Source organism: Phoenix dactylifera, chromosome 14 (genome assembly GCF_051530095.1).
Source record: "Phoenix dactylifera cultivar Ajwa chromosome 14, Ajwa_hap1_PhDact_Kaust_v1.1, whole genome shotgun sequence".
Taxonomy (NCBI): Eukaryota; Viridiplantae; Streptophyta; class Magnoliopsida; order Arecales; family Arecaceae; genus Phoenix; species Phoenix dactylifera.
Genome location: NC_143203.1, coordinates 8,311,228 through 8,322,239, shown reverse-complemented (window position 1 = coordinate 8,322,239; position 11,012 = coordinate 8,311,228).

Below are 11,012 nucleotides of genomic sequence, written 5' to 3'. Positions count from 1 at the left end.
TAAGATGATGATGCACATTCTTAAGAGTTAAGAATTTGAGCCATGCATCATTGGTTATTAATTTCTGAATGCTCCTGATTAATGGATCATCACGAGGACGGTGATCGATCCGATGAGATCAGTGCACACATTGCTTTTCTTATGGATGGACGAGACTCGAGTTCACGGTGTGGTGACACTGAAGCAATAGTGCAGGTGCTTGTTAAAGAATAAGGGTACTGAGCGTGACCAAGACAAGAAGTTACTTGGATGTCTATCCACTCGTCAGTGACTTGCTTGATGTTGCAGTAGTGTGACTGGTCCTTTGACCTGCGGTGCTTCGGCTACTCACAGTGAGGTTATTGTAGTTTGACTGCACGTATACATGGTCTCTAGACATACGGGTCCATGCAGTGTAGATTGGCTGCAATAGGTTCACTGTAGGAGTAGGGTATGCACCTATATGGAATATATCGACCTTGGTAGATAAGGAGAGATCCTATGTGATTTATAAGACTGAGTTCGTAAGACCTCGGCCGGGGCAGTAAAAACAGTGGAGAAAGAGTTTTTCACTCTCGAACTTAAGTCCAATAAATCTTGACATATGACAGACGATGGGGTTTGACGAGTTGTCCATGACCTCCGTCCTGTAGGGATCCACGATAGTAGGACTGTATCATACAATAACTGCACCTAGAGGTCATTATTCCATTCTGCTGGGTAGCCACTACATGCTGCTAGATGTCACTGGTGGATGGTGAGACTCACAGAGAATATCTCGATGATCGATAAACCCTAATGAGTTGAGTTGAAATCGTTCCAACCCATTGAAAGGAGTTTTCAATGATATTGTAATAGAGATCGCAATATATCTCACTACCAGTCAGAATAGAACCTATGGGGTCACACACACTAGAAGTATTGACTGATCCGATGGTTGAAAAGTAATTATGAATCACGAGTAATCAATTCGATTGATAATCAGTAGAAGAAGGAACAATGGAAATTAATTAATTGGACTTAAAACACGAATCCTACTTAGAGTAGGATTCCTGAAGTCCTAGTTGGATTAGAATTGGAAATCCTACTTGGACTAGGACTGGGAGTCCTACTTGAAGTAGGATTCCTACAATCCTAATTAGATTAGGATTTTGAATTCAATATGGATTCCTACTTAAAATATGATTCCTAGAAGTCCTAATTAGATTAGGACTTCGAATTCAAAGTTGAGTCCTAATTGGATTAGGACTAAAATTAAATAAATCATAATTGAATTAGGATTTCTTAAGTCCCAATTAATTATTAATCTAATGAATTAACATGACTCCTAATTGGGTTAGGATTGAAGAGTTTAATTGAGTCATGGTTCATTCAAGTTCTAATTAGATTAGGACTAGCATTGATTAAACCCAAAATTGGTTCACCCTTGTTCTAAGCCTAATTAGATTAGGACCTAACCACAAGTGGCCTTCCTAATTGTCACGCCCCGGACCCGGATCCATGACACGGCCGTGCTATTGCCGACTACCACCCACAATAGCACGCAGCCTCATACCTGGGTAACAGGGTAGTCAAACCAACCAAATCTTTTCATATGAAAGCATTCTTAATACAACATGCTGGTCAGTACCCAAATACAGAGCTTCTATGTAGTTTATGTACACAAAAGTATACTTGCTTTACCCCAAAAGAAAGAAGCCCTGAAACCAAATTAACGTGTCTCTGGCAGCTATCAGTGATGAGGATCTGAAAGAAAAAGTAAATGAACGGATATGAGCTACACAGCTCAGTAAGTAATCATACATATTCTTACCGGATCGAACATAATGGTAACCATGTTTATGCAGGGTTTGAGAAGCTGACATGCGTATTATCTCACAATTTATTATGGCAAAATATGTATGCTTGGAAAACAAGCAGTATTTTCAGTCAAACAGAATTTTCATAAAACATAAGAATTCATGCGATTAGCATCATTTAAAGGAGATAGCGGTTTTAGCAAAATACAACATTTCATAAGGATATATTCAAAAACCCGTTGTAAAACAATGTATGCTTTGGCCAGGCACGTTCATAAATGTCACGGCCCGCCTGCGCAGGGCACGTGACTATCGGGCCCACATGAGGGGGAAACACGGGGCTCTCCTGCCAGATGTTGGCCGGTTCCGGGGCTTCACGCAAGCGTCCTTCACCCCTCACCGATTTTGCTTCTCCCCAAAAATGCATCTGCAGGATTTGGAAGCACCCGCCTCATATACCCAGGCTCTGAAACGAGCCTCATGATCATGCTTCAAATATCATTTTCATAAAGTATGCATATGAAACCGTGCTCCCGGCATACCGTGGTCCATTCTCTCGGATGCTACTGCGAAGTCCATTCGGCCACTGGCGGGGCCAGCTAGTCATTCTCGGCCACTAGCAAGGCCAGCGAAGTTATTCTCGGCCACTAGCAAGGCCAGCTCAGTTGCATTCGATCAGTAGCATCTTTGAGCCCATTATAATAGTGCCTCTTGGCTAGCTAAGATTTTATAAACTTACATGCATGATTAAAATATCAGCATCATCATGTTGCATACATAGCCATAGCTTCTGAGATCATGCAAGTTACTTATGCATTGTAACATATCATGCATGAAACATATATACTTAAAATAAATGCTTAGGAAACATTAATAACATGACATGATCCATAACAGGATTAGAACAGGTTACTTACTTTCTTCACAAATCATGTATACAATTCAAATTGTATGAAAAACACTGGTTCATCTTATAAAACGTAATACAAGATCTACGATAAGATTAAAACAGATTACTTACGTCAATTCGCTTTCCAAATTTCTCAAGTCCAGGTGACAAATCCTTAATCACCTAAAACAACACCATAGGGATCACATTATTTCCCATTTATTTATTATAAAATTTCTTAGTTCATCATACTATGAACTTACTTGCTTGGATCCCATCCAAGGATCTAGCCCAAGTCCACTTTGAAGCCTTTGGGGTTCGGTTTAAAACCAGATTGGGTCCACATGGGTTGATTGGATTTTTAATTAAAGGATTGGGCCTTATTTATAATTGGGTCCAACCTTTTCTAGCCAATTGGGTCCTCTGATTTGGTCAATGTGGCTCATTTGGGCCTGAGTCAAGGTTAGCCCAAGATCAATTCGACCTTCTGTCAGTTGAATTGGGCTTGAATTGGGCCTGATTCACAATCAATTAGGTCTGCTGAGACCAACTCAGCTTAATTGGGTTCAGACCCATTTCAATTTAACTTAAATTAGCTCGGATTTAACCAAATTTATAGTTTGGGCTCGTCCAGACTTAGCCCAATCTGATTGAGCTCGGATTTAGACTTAGCCCAGTCTAATTGGGCTTGGGTAGTCAAATTTGGCTAAACCCATTTCATTTCTTTTTTTTTTTCCTTTTCTTCTCTTTTCCTTCTTTTTCTTTTCTTTTTCTTTTTTTTTCTTCTTTTTTTTTTTCTTTCCTTTTCTTCTCTTCTCCTTCCCGAAGCTTCTTTTTCTCCTCCCTTCTTCTCTTTCATCCCGATCTCCTCCTCCCTTCTTCGACGAAGGGGGAAACGGCGAGCGGAAGGGAGGACGGCGAGCGGAAGGGGGACAGGCCACGACCGGCGGCGTCCGCGGCCAGGCCCATGACGCCTTCGGCCGCGCCTGCGGCCGATGCCCGCGGCCAAGCCCCGCGGCGTCCCCGGCCGAGCCCGCGGCGCTCTCGGCCGCGCCTGCAGTCGACGATCGTGCCGACGGTGCTCGCGGCCGAAGCCGGCGGCCGCCGCACACGATGACGAGCCGGCGAGTCCTCGTTCCTTTTCTTCTTTCCTTCTTTTCTTTCTTTTATTTCTTTTCTTTCTTGCCTTCTTCTCTGCTTTCCCTCTCTTCTTCCATGACCATAGAGGGGGCGACCCCATGCCGGGGCTCGGAAGGCGGGCCGGATGGAGGTCGGCCGGCGGCTCCCGTGGCGCCTGTAGCAGCCGCGGCCCGTGGTCGCCGACCCTCTCTCCTTCCCGTGGAGAAGAGGGATCTCGGGAGAGGAAGAGCCAGCGGCGGGGACCAACGGCGCCAGCGACGCTCGCGGCCGCACACGGGTGAGTCCCCTCTTCCCTCTCTCCTTTTTCTTCTTTCTTTCATTTTCTTTTCTTTCCTCCCTTCTTCTTCTTCACCGAGACCCCCTATCCCACTGAAGAAGAACAAGGGGAATGGGCTCCAGCCGACTGCAGCCCCCTACCGAGAGCCGGCAGCGACTGCAGCTGAGGTCCATGGAGTCCCTCCTCTATATATTTTTTTTTTGAAAACAAGGAAGATGAAGGACTGAGCATGATCAGGGAGCTTATCCATTTCCAGGGATGATCTGCGGTGCTCCCTGCTTTGGCGCTTCAGCGGTCATCCCAAAAAATCCTTGGGGAGGAAGAAGAGTTGTAAGGGGTCTATACATGAGGCTTTTTTAGCTAGGGTGAGGTGTCACCCCCAGCTTTTTCCTTGTGAAGAGCCTAACAGCTGGGCCTTCTTCTGATCCCCAGCTGGCCCTAGTCACATCCATGCACAAAGCATGAGGTGGCAGCCATCAAACGGGCTGCCAACCATGGGCCCAGTTAGCCTATTAGATGTCATGGCCTAATGTTCAAATATGGGCCCAAAAAGGAGTAATTGGGCCCAGTTGATTTTTGGGCCCAGGTATTACACTAATCCTCCTCTAGGTTAACCAAGAAGGAGGGGCATACGCCCCTCCTCCTTTTCCTCCTTGGTGCGGCAACACAAGAGGGGCCGGCGCCCCTCTTGGAAAAAAATCAAGGGCTCCTAATTTGTAGGAGCCCTTCATGCCTTTAAAAGGAGAAGTGGGCGGCACTCTAGGGCATTCATTGAAGCCCTCTTCCAGCCCAAGCCGTGGCCCCCCTTCCTCCCTTTGGTCTTCAGCTGCAAGCAAGGAAGAAAAAGAAGAAGGCCTTGGCGGCCTCCTCGCCTTCCCTTCCTTCTTTCAACGCAGGGAAAAGAAAAGGCTGGGTCTAGCCTTTGGTTCTTCATCCAGATCCCTCCTTCTTCTTTCTCCTCCCAAACACAATCAAAGATTGATTCAAAGGGAGGAAATCAGCCATCCAAAGTTGTCTTTGTAAGGGAGCTAGCACCCCGGGGAGACAAGAAAGCTTTGATCGAATCTCTACTTCGTGTGGATACCCGTAGAGACCGGACACATGAACGGCTTCAAGCGAACCTTCATCCTAAACCACGAACTTCAGTTTGCGGTGATCATCTACCCGCACAAGGTAAAGATCTAATCTTCTTAAAGGTTTAAAAAGTTTTTAATCCTAATCTATCTACGAATGATTTTTGAACAACGTTCATGAGATGAACGCCGATCCCGCGCATGCCTCTTCCGCTGCCATCTGAAATTTTTTAATTTTTCTATAGCATGGGCAGGTTCCCAACAATGACTCCAATCAGGAGACCTTATGATGGGTGCTGAAGTCAATTTAGACTTTAGCCTTTCGAAAGCAGTTACACAAGTTGGTGAAAAATTGAAAATAGCATTTTTGGCCAACAAATCACAACAGGGTTTTGATATTTTGCTGAAATCCTTGATAAAGCGGCGGTAAAAACCCGCATGCCCTAAAAATGATCAAATTTTCCTAACAGTCTTGGGAGGTGGCAATTTAGCAATTAATTCTACTTTGGCCTTATCCACCTTAATTCTCCTTTGTGACACAATGTGTCCTAAAACAATACCTGATTCTACCATAAAATGACACTTCTCCCAGTTAAGAACTAGGTTTTTCTCTTTACATCGTTCTACAACAAGTGTCAAGTGGTGTAGACATTCATCGAAATTAGATCCAAATACAGAAAAGTCATCCATGAAAACTTCGAAAAATTTCTTCACCATGTCGGAGAAAATACTCATCATACACCATTGAAATGTAGCCGATGCATTGCATAGCCTAAAAGGCATGCGACGATAGGCAAAAGTGCCATAAGGACATGGTTTTCTCTTGATCCTCACGTGTGATAGGGACTTGGTTATATCCAGAACAACTATCGAGGAAACAGTAATGAGAGTGGCCAGCTAGACGTTCTAGCATTTGATCGATGAAGGGTAAAGGAAAATGGTCTTTTCTAGTCATGGCATTGAGCTTCCTATAGTCGATGCATACTCGCCATCCCGTTTGGATTCTAGTAGGAACTAATTCATTGTGATCATTTTTTACTACAGTGATGCCAGACTTCTTGGGTACAACTTGAACTGAGCTTATCCACTGACTATCAGAAATAGGATATATAATTTCTGCATCTACAAACTTGATGACCCCTGCTCGAACTACGTCCTTTATAACTGGATTAAGTCGCCTTTGTGGTTCTCTAGAGATTTTTGCATCCTCTTCTAGATGGATTTTATGTTGGACCACAGAAGGACTAATTCTCTTAATATCAGCTATAGACCAACCGATAGCTTCTTGATTTTTCCGAAGGATACTTAACAATTTCTCTTTCTGTTTTTTAGTTAGATTCGATGCAATTATAACAGGTAAGGTCTTGTTGTTTCCAAGAAATGCATACTTCAAGTTTTCGAGAAGGTCTTTAAGTTCTAGCTGGGGAGGTTTGACATTGGATGGCACTAGCTGGGATCCCGAGATAGGCAATGATTCAAACTTGGTAGCCCATTTGCTAGTATCCATCACAGGAATGGAATCTAACCTCCTGACTTGATTCACAATCATGACCGAAATTAGACAAATATCTTTCTAATGGATCAGAATAACTCGACTCTTCAAAAGAACTGCTAATTATGTTCTCGATCATGTGAATTTCTTCCAAATCATCCATCTCAGTTGACTGATTACTACTACGAAAAATATTGAGCTGGACAGTCATGTTTCTAAAGGCTAGAGTCATTATTCCATTTCGGCAACTGATCACAGCATTTGAAGTGGCCAAAAATGATCTACCTAGGATCATCGGGATGTGACTTTCTGAATTTTTTACCGGTTCAGTTTCAAGAACTACAAAATCTACAGAATAGTAAAACTCATTAACTTTGACAATCACATCCTCTACAATTCCTTTAGGATATTTTACAGTCCTATCTGCTAACGAAAGAGTGATGTTTGTGGGTTTTAATTCTCCCAAACCCAACTCTGTGTAAACAGAATAGGGTAACAAGTTTACACTAGCTCCTAAATCTAGGAGGGCTCTCCGAATGATGGTTTCTCCTATTTTAATTTCAACGGTGGGGCAACCAGGATCCTTGTATTTTGGGACAATCTGTTGTTGAATGAGAGAAGATGCTTGTACCGCCATCACAGCTTGCCTAGGAATACTGGTCAGGTCTTTTAAGAATTTTGTATAGGAGGGGTTCTGTTTGATGGCATCTAGGAAGGGTAAATTTATTTGGACATTTTTAAAGACTTTCATGATTTCATCATACTGAGATTTTTTCTTTGAGTCTTGTAATCTACTAGAAAAGGGAGCCTTGGGTGTGTATGTCTCTATTAGTTTCTCCTCTATTTTTTGTGTTCCCTGTTCTTGCCCCTTTTTCTGAGTGGGGTTCGGTTCATGCTTTTCTTCTTTTTCTTGTTCAGAAAGTTGGACCTTATTGTCCACTTGCTTGCCAGACCATAAAGTGGTAATTGCCTGGACTTCATGGGTTGGATTTTCATTCGAATCAATCTGAAACTGGCCTCTCGACCCTTGATTCTATTGCCTACTAGGGTTAGGCACTGGCAGATTGGGCAATTCACCTCTCTTCCTATCCCCTAGAGAGTTAGCTATTTGGCTCAGACTAACCTCAAGTTTTGCAATCGCTTGCATATGGAATTGGTTAGTTTGGGTTTGAGCCATGTTGGTCTGTTGTTGTTGTTGGATGAAGTCTTGTTGTTGCTTCATCATGTTAGCCATCATGGCTTCCAACGATGTAGATTGTTGAGGGATTGGGGCACTATAAGGAGGGATAGGTGGAGCCAATGATTGGTTCATCTGTGGTGAACCTATCCTAGGAAAATTCTTCTGAAAACCTGATGGACCACCCTGATGCTGAATAGGTTCAGTCTGCCTATATGAAAAGTTCGGGTGAAACCTATTATCAGGGTGATAAACTGGGCTGAATGAATTAGGAGTGGGTTTCCTAAAAGCATTATATAAATTTAGAGCATTTGCCTGCTCGGCCTTAATATTGGGTAAACTAGGACAGCACTCCACTAGATGCTCAGAACTGTTACACAAGATACATAAGCCTTATGGCTCGTGTTCCACTTTCATGATTGGATTTGACTCTTTTTGTGAGTTCGAATTAGTGGAAACAGTGAAAGCATCCAACTTTTTGCTCTAGTTGTTCACCCCATTCACTAGATTGGACATGACATTCTTGAGTTCTGGGTCTGTTTTTATTCCGTAGGTACTTGGTTCTCTAGACCCATAATCATCTTTATCTACCTCCTGACCGTAGCTACTCCAATTTTGGGTATTTCCAGCTAAGTCCACAAGGAACTCATATGCTTGATCAGGGGTTCATGAACCTACCCTTATGCATGGATTCAATCATGTTCCTATGTGCTGGAGGTAATCCTTTGTAAAAGAAATGTACTAGATAGCCTTGTCAAGCCCATGGTGCGAGCACTTAACCAAAAGATTATGGAATCTTTTCCAAAGTTAGGAAATTTCTCCTCAAATTTTTCTCTGAAAGTTCTTACAGTATCCTTAATTTTTTCAGTCTTTACCATGGGATAGAACTTAGCCATGAACTTCCTAGATAGTTGTTCCCATGATGTGATGGAATTTGAAGCAAGAGAATATAGCCATGCAGTGGCACGATCCTCTAAAGTCATGGGAAACAACCTTAATTTAATACCCTCTTCATCTAAGTTTTGATTTCTCAACATTTGACAGATAGTCAAAAATTTGTTTAGATGAATATACAGTTGTTCACTCTCAAACCCATACAATTTGGGTAACATGTTTATTGTTGCAGCCCGAATCTCGAATTGGGTTGCATTATTAATTGGTAATACTATGCAAGTAGGGGGACTAGCGGATGCGGGTACGAACAACTCATTCAAAGTTCTAATATGTTCACCCATTATAGAGATTGATGGTTGGCTTACAGTTTGCTGATTGTGATGAAAAGTTCTGTTAATCTCAGATCAAATGGTGTTAACTTACCCCTTAATGACCTTCTACCATACATACATTATCAACAATTTATTAGATTTGACTCCTAAAAGGAACGAAATCTTAAGAGAAAAGAAAGGCTAGACACAGATGACCACAACCAACACCACACAACAATTTGACTCTATTAGTCTTAGAATTAAGTGAGGTTTAGTAGCTTCTTAAATCTAGTTGCATGGAGAATTATTAGGTAAAAATTTCTAAAATTCTCTCCTAGATTATACAGCTCCTAATCTCCCTTTCAGATTAAACATGAGCTTACCAGTTAAGAAGATCTAGTAACTAGTGACCAGGTAAGTTCCAGGGTGTGTGGTGGTGCACTAGGCTCACTTAAGTACCACAATTTTCGTAACAGTTTTTACTGTTATAAAACTTGCCTAGACATCACCAATTATTAAAGTTCTCACTGAAGTGGCCTTCAGTCGCTTCCTACCAAGAGCCTATTGAGCTCGAAAACCCTAAGGCCAATGTCTAATTTCTTTTAATATGATTAGGTTTAGGATAGTTATGCACTGTGATGATTTTTGGGCTAAGGACGAGTGATGAAATCCCGACCTTATCTTTTTAGTGGGTTCTACCCTTAGAATATTTTATGCAAATGCTTACACTACATGCAACAATCATAAATTTTTTTTTAAAAAGTTTTATGGCATGACATTAAATTCCTTTAATTAATGATAAAGCAATTTTTTTTATTTATATATTTATTTATTTTTTTTAATTTTTTAATTTTATATTTTTTTTATTTTTTTTATTTATTTAAATTTTTATATAAAAATAACTTGAATGTAAGCTAAAAACTAATCCTTATGCGTTAGTCAATTTCCGAATGCCCGTTGAATAAGCTTTGGAGATTACTCCATGAGAAGTCCCAATAGAGGTATGATAACCTCGGAGGATTGCACCCTATCAATTACTAACAAATTTTATTTAAATTTAATTAATTTTTTAATCTTTTTTTATTAATCTAGGAAGAATTAAATAAGGCAAGATTAAAATAATCTAAGAAAATAAATCAAGGCTAGAATTGAAAATTTCACACCTGATCTTAGTGAAGTTCGCTGAATCTTCCTTATGACTCGTCTTGCCTCCCCGGCAACGGGGCCAAAATTTGTTGTCGGCTATTCTTTTGTAGACCTGAGGATGATTTAAAAAGGGTGCCGTTGTCAAAATCCTAACCAACAAACAAATATTATTTTTTTCTCTTACCATCCTCTATTCGATGAATAGTGGTTATAGGTGGTCGATCCACAGGAAGGTGATTGGAGCACACAAATAAAGAATATAAACTCCATTAAGATTCATGGCAATATTTTTTTTTTAAAATAATTTCTTGAGGATATTTGATTAATCTCTAACCAACCAGAGATAGTTTTCTATTCAAAAATAAACAAAGGGAAAAAAGAAAACTTTGCAATTAAAATAAGAATTTTAGAGTACATAAAATAAATTGCAGAATATTAAATTAAAACTTAGACATGGATTGCATAAAAGAAAAATTGATAGATTGCATAAAAAAAAAAATTAAACAAAACCTATAACATGGATTGCATAAAAGAAAATTTAATAGATTGCATAAAAAGAAAAATGCTTACAAAAGTAAGAAGGAAAAAAAATTGAAAACAAGGGAACAAGTACCCCTCTCGGTGAAAAACTAAAAAAAATAAAATATTTTTTTCCTTCTTCTCGGAAAATAGAGCTCCTCCTCTGTTTCCTTTCTCTTTTTTTTTTTCTTTTGAAACAGAGCTCTCTTCTCTCCTTCCTCCTCCTCCCTTTTGTCGATGGACTCTCCTCCTTTATATAGATCTCTCCCTTCTTCTTGAAGCCGACAATAAATCCATGGGGAGCAGACACATGATC